Source organism: Bos indicus x Bos taurus, chromosome 6 (assembly GCF_003369695.1).
Source record: "Bos indicus x Bos taurus breed Angus x Brahman F1 hybrid chromosome 6, Bos_hybrid_MaternalHap_v2.0, whole genome shotgun sequence".
Taxonomy (NCBI): Eukaryota; Metazoa; Chordata; class Mammalia; order Artiodactyla; family Bovidae; genus Bos; species Bos indicus x Bos taurus.
The window spans coordinates 101,333,264-101,344,628 of record NC_040081.1 but is presented as its reverse complement, the minus strand read 5'-3'; positions in this window follow the sequence as shown (position 1 = coordinate 101,344,628).

The following is an 11,365-nucleotide window of genomic DNA, read 5'->3' as shown; positions in this document are numbered from 1 at the left end:
CCAAGTGCCAGAAACAAACTCCCTCTCATCATTTTAGGGATTGCTCACCAAATGGGTATTTCCGTTGGAATTTAGTCTCTTGCTCTCACCACGTATGTGGAACAGCTACGAAAAGAATAACCTGAACCCAACAAATAACCAAACACGTCCTGAGCTTCATTACCTGAACCGCCTCCTTCCCCAGGAGCTCTGTTGCGTCAAACTTTGGGTGTTCCCACGAGAGTGACTGTCAGATCTCGAGCACTGCAGTTGTTGTTCCGTTGCTATATCATGTCCAACCCTTTGTGATCCCACAGCAGCCTGACAGGCTCCTCTGTCCTCTGCTGTCTCCTGGAGTTTGTTCACATTGATGTCCATTGAGTCAGAGATGCTATCTAACCATCTAGAAAGTGCCTGAAGAACTATGGATGGAGTCATAGCATTGTACAGGAGGCAGTGACTAAAATCATCCCAAAGAAAAAGAAATGCAGGAAGGCAATGTTGGTCGTCTGATGGAGGCTTTACAGATAGCTGAGAAAAGAAAAGTAAAAGGCAAAGGAGAAAGGGAAAGATATACCCAATTGAATGCACTGCAGTTTAACAATGTCAAAATTACTTTACATACATTACATTAAAATTAAAAGTCATACATAGCTGACTTCATTTCATTCAAGAGAAAAGGTAGGTAGTTTCATAATAGTGGTCTCCTTTCATCATGGAATTACATGACTGTTGGTGGCTCAGACAGTAAAGCGTCTGTCTACAATGCAGTAGACCCGGGTTTGATCCCTGGGTTGGGAAGACCCCCTGGAGAAGGAAATGGCAATCCACTCCAGGACTATTGCCTGGAAAATCCCATGGACAGAAGAGCCTGGTAGGCTATAGTCCATGGGGTCGCAAAGAGTCGGACACGACTGAGCTAATTCACTTTTTTTAGCATTTGAAAGAAATTACTAAATTTTATTAACAAAAGTCTTTGAAAAGAAAATCCAAAAATTGTAAGCAGGAGCAAAGAACTATTTATTTTTGGTACTGACATAGTTATTTTTCTCAGTTAGATGTAACAGATGTTAGTAATAATAATAACTAATAATAATTACAACACAAAAGCTAATATTTAATGAGCACTTAAATGTCCCAGACATGGTAGCTAAAAATGGTCTGATCAAAAAACCTAGAAATTTATACCAGATGCTTGAGATTGATCCCGGGTTTTCCTACAAAATACTTGAACTCAGTGGCACTCTATATTTTTATTAAATTTGGCTACTGGACTCGGTACGTGAGCTCCTGGTTGAGCAGTTAAAGGTAGAGAAAAAATAGCCATGGCTTTAGGGCTTAAGCTCTGGTAAAAGTGTCGAAAGAAAAGGCAAATGGCCACTTTCATCATGACTGTCAAATGTCCGACTTTCCTGCTTCCACCCATTTTTGGTAGTTGATTGCTGAGTTTTGCTTATGTATTTTTTTAGGAAGACCTCTATAAAGTAACTTACAACCTACAGTGAGTGCTAGGAAATATTCTTTATATTTAAGATCATGAATGTTTGAATCATGTAATTTCTTCAAAACAAAGGAGTTATTCAGACATGTAAATTAGGACATTACCTTTCTAGTAACATTTGTATCGTTGATATCATTACCTTTTCATGAACATTTGTATCAGTTAGCAGATGTTTACTGTGCCCCTGTATTTCAGCACCTGAATTAAGGGTTTAGGAAGGTGAATAACAGCAACCAGGATGTGATTTTATTTTCTTTAAATTTTTTTCTTTTATTTTTTGGCTGCACTGGGTCTAGTTGCGGCGTGTGATCTTTTGTTGCAACACGCAGGCTTCTCTCTGGTTGTGGCAGCGGACTCCAGACTGGGCTTGCTTGGAAGTAGCTTCTGGTGCTTGGGCTTAGTTGCCCCACAGCATGTGGGGTCCTGTTTCCCGACCAGGGATTAAGTCCACGTCCCCTGCATTGGGAGGTGGATTCTTAATCACTGGACCACCAGGTAAATCCCCAGGATGTGATATGTTGTTTCAATAGCAAGAATAATGTTTTGTACAAGGGAAGTTCATGAACTTTTATTGTTTTATTTTTCGTATGTAGTCTGGACCCTGGAGTCAATTACCATCATCTTGCCTTGTCATTTATTAGCTTAGCCCATGGTAGGTTGTTTAACTTCTATAAATCTCTCTATATTCATGGGTAAATGAGACTAAAAAAAGGTACCTACATGACAGGATTGTTGAAAAGACTAAATGAGATGTATAGGGGAGGAAAAAATTATCTTTTTTCTCTCCCCATCTTGAGTTCTCCAGCTGGGACCTTGTAAATTAGACTAAGGAAAGACTAACGAGAGAAAAACAAGTTTATTAACATATGTGTCACACATACGCATGGGAGTACTCACAAATTAGTGACTCAAAGAGGTGGTTAGAACTTTGCCTTACATACCACCTTAAAGGAACAATACAGTGTTAGAGACATGACAAAGGAAAAGGAGTTTTAGCTTCTAGAGGTGGGAAGGCAAACATACGGGGAAACCAATGGTAGCTAGCTAAGGTTTGTTGGGTAGGTTCCTCTAGGCTTAAAAGGGTCTAGAGTTGTCTCCAGTGATTAGCTCCTGTCTTCCTGGTAGAGAGGGGACAGGAAACACTTTTATAACTTTATGTCCTACTTTTAGGCAAATAGGAGGAGGGTAAGGAACTCTTCTTGTATCTGCTTCTTCTTAATTGATTTCTGCTCAAAATAATCTTTATGCCAAAGTGGTATATTTGGGGGTGTCAGATTCTGTTCATCTTCATATATAAAGGACCTATCATAAGGCCTGACACTTATAGGAAGAGCTAAATGGTAGCTATTTTAACTGATATTATCATAGAAAATCAGAATCAGTCATTTGCTTTCATGGCTGACAAACTCCATTAATCGCATTTGTTACAGTTTGTGGATTTTCTTCTCATAATTCTAAGGTTTAGACTGGCTACACGAATGTATGGTTATAATCTTAACTACATCTGATTTGATGAGCTGAGACCAGAAAAGATCCTGGGAAAAGGACTGTCAGTACTATTATAAATAGCAGGGCACCAGTGCAGGGTAAACAGGTATTTCCAGTTGGTTTTGAGATGCTTCATTTTCCCTTTGGGTTATTTTATCCTGAGGGTGGAGTGGGTGCTGTTTTGGGCTAACCCCATTACCATCCTTCTCTAGGTCCTGACTCTGCCCATCAGTCCTTCTCACACCCTTGCATTCCATTTTCTGCAGGTATCTCTTCCTGGAAGCTTTGCTGTTTGTTAGGTTTTCTTATAAAAACCTATGAACAAAGACAATGGTTGAGTCATCTCAACAATCTGGCTCCTCATGGAGTCATCAACTTTTAGAAAGCTGTTTGAAATAACCACAGCTTCAGATATAGGGAACAAATTTAGGGTCACCAAGTGGGGCAGGGGAGGCGGGATGGACTGAGAGACTGGGGCTGACACGCACACACTTCTATGTGTAAGTGAAAGTTGCTCAGTCGGGTCCCGCTCTTCGAGATCCCCTGGAATAGTCCATGGGATTCTCCAGGCCAGAATATTGGAGTGGGGAGCCATTCCCTTCTCCAGGGGATCTGCCCAACCCAGTAAAATAGAAAACTAATGAGAATCTACTGTATACCACTGGGAACTCTACTCAATGATCTGTGGTGATCTAAATGGGAAGGAAACCCAAAAAAAGAGGGGATATGTGTATATGTATAGTGGGCTGCTGTCTGTGGGGTCACACAGTCGGACACGACTGCAGCGACTTAGCAGCAGCAGCAGCAGCATAGTCGATTCACTTTATTGTACAGCAGAAACAGACACAGCATGGTAAAGCAACTCTACTCCAATACAAAGTTTTTTAAAAGGGGGGAGGTGGGGAGAGGGTTGGATTGGGAGTTTTGGATTTGCAGATGCAGACTGGTATATATAGAATGGATAAACAGCAAAGTCCTACTGTAGAGCACAGGAGACTATATTCAGTAGTCTGTGATAAACACAATGGAAAAGAATATGCAGAAGAATGTATACATATGTATAATTGAGACACTGTTATGCAGCAGTACTTAACACAATGTGGTGAACTTTATGTTGATAAAAAGTAAATTAAAAAAAAAAGAAAATCATATTACTCCTTCCCTCTCATATAATAGATTTTCTGGAATTTTTTACACAGGGACTGATTAGATTAATTGTTGATTAAAATAATCTCCATGTAAACATCTACGTGTGCCATTCTAAATTCTCTGTAATTCACCTACCTGCTCTGTTTATAAAACAAAGAATGTCTTCTTAAAAAAGAAAGAACCACAACTTACTCTTCTTTTACTCCGTTTAGTTCCCTTTCTCTTGATTATGCAAATAGTAATTCATAGTTATTTCAAAGATGTTAGATAGTAGAAAAATAAAGAAGAAAGATCTTCCATATAGAAGGAATCACTGTGAAGATGTTAGAGCCTTTCCATTTGGTCTCTTTTGGTGCTGTTTAACGTGGCTGGGAGCATTCGATCTATGTCACTTGATCTAGATTTGTTTTGCTTAACCTCCTAACATAAACGTTTCTCACTGTTAGAATGTTTATATTTTAAGAACTCCATCCTATCTCATTGTACTGTAAACTTACTTAAATTAGACTCACTTTGGGCATTTAAGTTGTTCTCAGTTTTCAGCTTTTATAAATAAGAATGCTATTATAAATAAGAATGTATTTATAAATAATAGTGCTATTATAAACAGGAACGTTTATAATAATAATAAATTTTTGCCAGTATTTCAGCTTATTTATTACAACACCTGCTTTTGTTTGTTGGAAGACTTTTAATCACAGTTTCGATTTCATTATTTGTGATTGGTCTATTCCTAGTTCCCGTTTCTTCCTAGGTCAGTCTTGGAAGCTTGTACCTTTCTAAGAATTTGTCCACTTCTTCCAAGTAGTCCATTTTATTGGCATATAGTTGTTTGTAGTAGTCGCTTATGATCCTTTGTATTTTTGCAGTGTTGTCACTTCTCCTGTTTCATTTCTATTTTTATTGATTTGAGTCCTCTCCCTTTGTTTCCTTGATGAATCTGACTAAAAGTTTATCAATTTTGTCAGTCTTCTCAAAGAAACAGCATTAAGTTTCATTGATCTTTGCTATTGTTTTCTTGGTCTCTGTTTCATTTATGATAACTCCTTAGACTGACAGTGATGAGGCTGTCAGTACATTATTGCCAGACATTTTCCTGAAAGATTGTATGAGTTTTCACTCCTGTCTGCAGCATATGAGAATGTCTTTTTCACTCAACTCTTATTTACTAACAAGTGACATTCATTTTAAAATAGTTTTGTTTTTTTAGGAAACACAAAGTTATCTTTTTTTCAATTAAAAAAATTTTTTTCAGCCGAACTACATGTCATGTAGGATCTTAGTTCCCTGACCAGGGATCAAACCCATGCACCCTGCACTTCCAGCATGAAATCTTAATCACTGGACCACCAGAGAAGTCCCTACATGTTAATGTAATGTATGTAAAAAATTATTAGTGATTACTATGCTTGTTAACTCTTTTCTGAACTTTCTGTTCAAGTATTGGGTTCTTTTTTTCTGTGAGGTGCTAGTATGTTTTCCCACTGGTTTCTGCAACTTTATTGAAGAAAAATAAATCAATTACTAGCAAAGCTATTAGTTGATCACTCATCCATTGACAACTTGCATCATTTATTCTGGGCTATATTAAACAGTATGTTATTGGAAAAATAGATTAACAGCTTCAAGCGTCCTACAATTTAAATGAAAATTACAAGATGTTTGAGGTCCTATTTTGGAATACAAAGGGTATTTGACTTCCAATTTGCACTGTCTGTAGGATAAAAACAGGTCATTCCTTTATTGACATATATAAAATACATCTCACTTTCTGTTCTGCTGATGCTACCAGCTCAATACCAATTCTCCAGCCACATCTGTGATGAGCATAAAGTATATCATGTAATCTCAAATCTCTTACAGTGGAAGGCTTAAACAAGAATGGCATGGATGCTGCTGGAGTAATACTGCTTCATTTGAAGTGACAACCAAGCCTCCATTTGTCTCTCCCTCAGATGATTCTTCAGCATGTTGGAACTGTGAAGAATGGTTTTAGCCTCATAACCACATTAGAGTGAAGACTTTGGCCATATAATATGCATCTTCCATTTTTTAAAAAACTCTGACTCTTGGGCAAGTGTTCTCTTTTAACTACTTTTAACTACTTCTTAGAAAAGAGCAGTTATTGTCCAAAGCTGGAAGAACTTATAAGTCTTCTCAGATGAGTATGTGAATGAATGGAGGGAGATAAACAAAAAATAAAATTAAAAAAGACAAGGCCTGAGAGGGGAGCAGCCTGATAAGAAAATTTTTTAAAAAATGTAACAAATTTATTCCGTCTATCATGTGAGTTATTCTGACCTTAAGGCAGTATCACATGGCATACTTCTGAGTCTACTCCTGAGATACTCTGTTGTGCTTATCTCTGTGTTATAGATCCATGCAGGGATCTATAGTACTCAGGGATTCAGTTCAATTCAGTGTAGTCGCTCAGTCGTGTCCGACTCTTTGGGACCCCATGGACTGCAGCACGCCAGACCTCCCTGTCCATCACCAACTCCCGGAGTTCACCCAAACTCATGTCCACTGAGTCGGTGATGCCATCCAACCGTCTCGTCCTCTGTCGTCCCCTTCTCCTCCTGCCTTCAGTCTTTCCCAGCATCAGGGTCTTTTCAAATGAATCAGTTCTTCACATCAGGTGGCCAAAGTATTGGAGTTTCAGCTTCAGCATCAGTCCTTCCAATGAACACCCAGGACTGATTTCCTTTAGGATTGACTGGTTTGATCTCCTTGCAGTCCAAGGGACTCTCAAGAGTCTTCTCCAACACCGCAGCTCAAAAGCATCAGTTCTTTGGTGCTCAGCTTTTTTTATAGTCCAGCTCTCACATCCATACCTGACTACTGGAAAAACCATAGCTTTGACTAGATGAACCTTTGTCGGCAAAGTAATGTCTCTGCTTTTTAATATGCTGTCTAGGTTGGTCATAGTTTTTCTTCCAAGGAGCAAGAATCTTTTAATTTCATGGCTGTAATCACCATCTGCAGTGATTTTGGAGCCCAGAAAAATAAAGTCTGTCACTGTTTCCCTTGTTTCCCAATCTATTTGCCATGAAGTGATGGGACCACATGCCATGATCTTAGTTTTCTGAATGTTGAGTTTTAAGCCAACTTTTTCACTCTCCTCTTTCACTTTCATCAAGAGGCTCTTTAGTTCTTCTTCACTTTCTGCCATAAGGGTGATGTCATCTGCATATCTGAGGTTATTGATATTTCTCCTGGCAATCTTGATTCCAGCTTGTGCTTCCTCCAGCCCAGCATTTCTCATGATGTACTCTGCATAGAAGTTAAATAAACAGGGTGACAATATACAACCTTGATGTACTCCTTTCCCAATTTGGAACCAATGTGTTGTTCCATGTCCAGTTCTAACTGTTGCTTCTTGACCTGCATATAGATTTCTCAGGAGGCAGGTCAGGTGGTCTGGTATTCCCATCTCTTTCAGAATTTTCCATAGTTTTTTGTGATCCACACAGTCAAAGGCTTTTACATAATCAATAAAGCAGAAGTAGATGTTTTTCTGGAACTCTCTTGCTTTTTTGATGATAAAATGGATGTTGGCAATTTGATCTCTGTTTCCTCTGCCTTTTCCAAATCCAGCTTGAACATCTGGAAGTTCATGGTTCATGTACTGTTGAAACCTGGCTTGGAGAATTTTGAGCATTACTTTGCTAGCGTGTGGCATGAGTAGAAATGTGCAGTAGTTTGAGCATTCTTTGGCGTTGGGGATTAGTACTCAAGGTATTAGTACTCAGGGATCATCTGGGTTTCGATCTCAGAGCAGTGAACAAGTGAGTAAAAGAACTTAAGAATAGTTAAGGCAGGTGACCATTGTAATCTTAGGATTTTGAGACAAGGGCTGCCATTCCTGTTGATGTTTGGATGATAAAGTCTTTTTTTGAAAAAATATGTATTCTTTTGGCTACCTCAGTTTTATTAGTAGTTGCAGCTCTCAGGTTCCTTGCTATGTCATGTGTATCCTTTGTTGCGGTGTGCGGCTCTCTAGTTGTGGCACGCAGACTCCAGAGTGCCCAGCGTTCAGTGGTTGTGGCATGTGGGCTCTCTCGTTGGGGCTTGCGGGCTCCAGAGTACATGGACTCTGTTGCTCTATGACATGTGGGATCTTAGTTCTCTGACCAGGAATCAAACATGCATCCCCTGTTTTGCAAGGTGGATCACCAGGGAAGATCTCGATAATAAATTCTTAGGGTAAATGTAGCCTTAGGTGGTTTGAAGAGGTAGTGTTAGGAAAATGAATTGTCACAAATTCATACCACCTTGATATGGACTGTCATTAGATTAGGTCCCATAATTGTGGCTTGCCAATGAAACATCATCCCCAGCTTGACCTCAAAACATTGTGCTGGAGGGTCATGGGCCAGATCACTAAAGTGAAAGTTGCTCAGTCATGTCCTACTCTTTGTGATCCCTTGGCTGTAGCCCACCAGGCTCCAATGTCCATGTGATTCTCCAGGCAAGAATAATGGACTGGGTAGCTGTTCCCTTCTCCAGGGGAGCTTCCCAACCCAGGGATTAAATCCAAGTCTCCTTCATTGCAGGCGCATTCTTTACCACCTGAGCCACGAGGGAAGCCCCCAAATCACTAAGTTCCTTATTAATTCATCACCTTAGTCTGTGCTTTTTGTCTGGCTCCTCAGTGTCAGTGTCTGACAGTGTCTCCTCCTATCTCAGTGTCTGCCCAAAGGTCTGGCCCAAACTCTTGATTATCTGGGTGCTAGGATTGTCTCTTCATCTCACACCGGCTCAGCCAGACACAGGCACAGAGGGCCTTGGAACCTCCTCAAACTGCAGCCATGGCCTCCTCCCTGCCTGCCTGACAACTGGTGTATCCCTGGCCCTATGTACTCATACACACAACACGAGGTGATAGTATTTTTATTTTTAAGGTTTTTTTTTGGTCGTACCATGTAGCTGGTGGGATCTTAGTTCCCTGACCAGAGACTGAACCCAGGCCACAGAAGGGAGAGCCTGGAATCCTAGCCACTAGGCCACCAGGGCACTCTCTGTAGGATTATTTAGAAAATAGATTTTATCAAAGTACAGCTGATTTACAGTGTTGTATATCTCAGGATTCTTCCATGTTTGCATGCACATCTCTCAGCCAAGATGAATTTCACCGAAGAGGCCTATGGGTAGTTAGCATCATTTAGCATCACTCCTCTTTTGACCTCCAAGGAGCAGTTCTGCAAATATGTAGTCGGGGAGGTCTCCTGACTTAGAGAATGAGAAATACGTGGTCTCCCATCGGGTAGGGCACAGCCTTCTCCCTAATCATCCTATTTTCATCTTGGATTGTCTACCCTGAGGGGGCCCATCTACCTCCTGCCTCAAATCTCTGAGTGAGGTAGACCCTGAGAAATCTTTATTGGGAAGACATAAGGTCTGTTTTCTGTACCTTCTTCAGGCTGGCAAGGGGCTTTAGACCCTACCTAGTTGGGGGTTGTGGAGCTCTTTCCCTTCTCATTAAAGGGCCCCAGTGTGAATTCCATTGTTATTTTGACAAAATCTGCTCTGGGGAGTGTCTGGAGTCCCTGTATCACCATTGTCCTGTGACGCCCAAGAGAAAACAAAGTAAATAGTTAGATTAGAGAGGCAGAAGCTAAAGACTAGTAAAAGATTATTATAATCAGAGACTCAAGCAAGGGTAGAAATCTGGTTGTACAAGGTCAGCATATTTTTGATAATCTCAGGCTTAAAATTTTAGTATTTTTCTATTTCTCTAGTAATTCTCTGTTTCTAAAATGGAAGGTCTGATCCTTTTGGTCCCAGGCCTTCTTCTTGGACTGAAGGGTCTTAGTTTCAGATTTGCAACAAGTATGGAAGACAGTAGAGCACTAGGCAAAATGTAACATAAATTAGTGTATTAAAAAGCAGAGACATAACTTTGTTGACAAAGGTCCATAGAGTCAAAGCTATGGTTTTTCCAGTAGTCTTGTACAGATGTGAGAGTTGGACCGTTAAGAAGGCTGAGCACTGAAGAATTGATGCTTTCGAACTGTGGTGCTGGAGAAGAGTCTTGAGAGTTTCTTGAGCTGCAAGGAGATCAACCAGTCAATTCTAAAGGAACTCAACCCTGAATTTTCACTGGAAGGACTGATGCTGAAGCTGAAATGCCAATACTTTGGCCACCTGATGCAAAGAGCTGACTCATTTGAAAAGACTCTCATGCTAGGAAAGATTGAGGGCAGGAGGAGAAGCGGGCAACAGAGGATGAGATGGTTGGATGGCATTACTTACTTAATGGACATGAGTTTGAGCAAACTCTGGGGGACAGTGAAGAAGAGGGAAGCCTGGCTCGCTGCAGTCCATGACGTTGCAAAGAGCTGGACATGACTTAGTGAACAACAAGGCATAGAAAAGCAAGGCAATCATTAGCTTCATACTAGCACCAGTCAGGGACATATTTAAATCACCCAGCATGGACAGAGAAGCTCAGTGAATTCTAAGAGGAAGGGTCAGGGCAAAGTGAAAGTGAAAGTGAAGTTGCTCAGTCGTGTCTGACTCTTTGCGACTCCATGGACTGCAGCCTGCCAGGCTCCTCTGTCCATGGGCTTTTCCAGGCAAGAGTACTGGAGTGGGCTGCCATTTCCTTCTCCAGGGGATCTTCCCAACCCAGGGATCAAACCCAGGTCTCCCGCATTGTAGGCAGATGCTTTTACCATCTGAGCCACCAGTGAAGGGTCAGAGCAAAAAAGAGAATAATTATCTAAATCTACCAGACCGTGTCAAATATTCTGTAACTGGATTGAAGTACTGGGAGGCAAAAGGAAGATAGTAGCTATGGACACTTAGCCTAGGGTCTTAAGGGTTTTTTTTCATTTTTTCTTTTGTCCTTTTTAAATAGTAGTTTCAGATCATGCACTGGAATTTTCAGGTTCTGGGTCCTCTGGATCCTGGAGAAAGGGGTGGATATCTATATCAACTATATCACAGAGATAGTTGGAATGTGGGTCTTCAGGGTCCTGTAATATATCAGTGGAGAACAGGTTTAATCCTGGACAGATGAGCCCGGCTGGAAACCCCTGGAGTTTGACTGTCATAGGCGCGCACAACAGGGCTTGGTAAGGACCTTTCCATTTTGGGAGTAGCTAGTCTCTGGGGGACTCATTTTTCCTGGTCTGTAAGAGTACCCAGTCTCCAGGTTTTACAACAGGGTAACTCAGATGGTCATCTGCAGCAGGCTGTACTCGCTTGCCATATTCTTGTGTGGCCTTCTGGACCTGGTCCAGA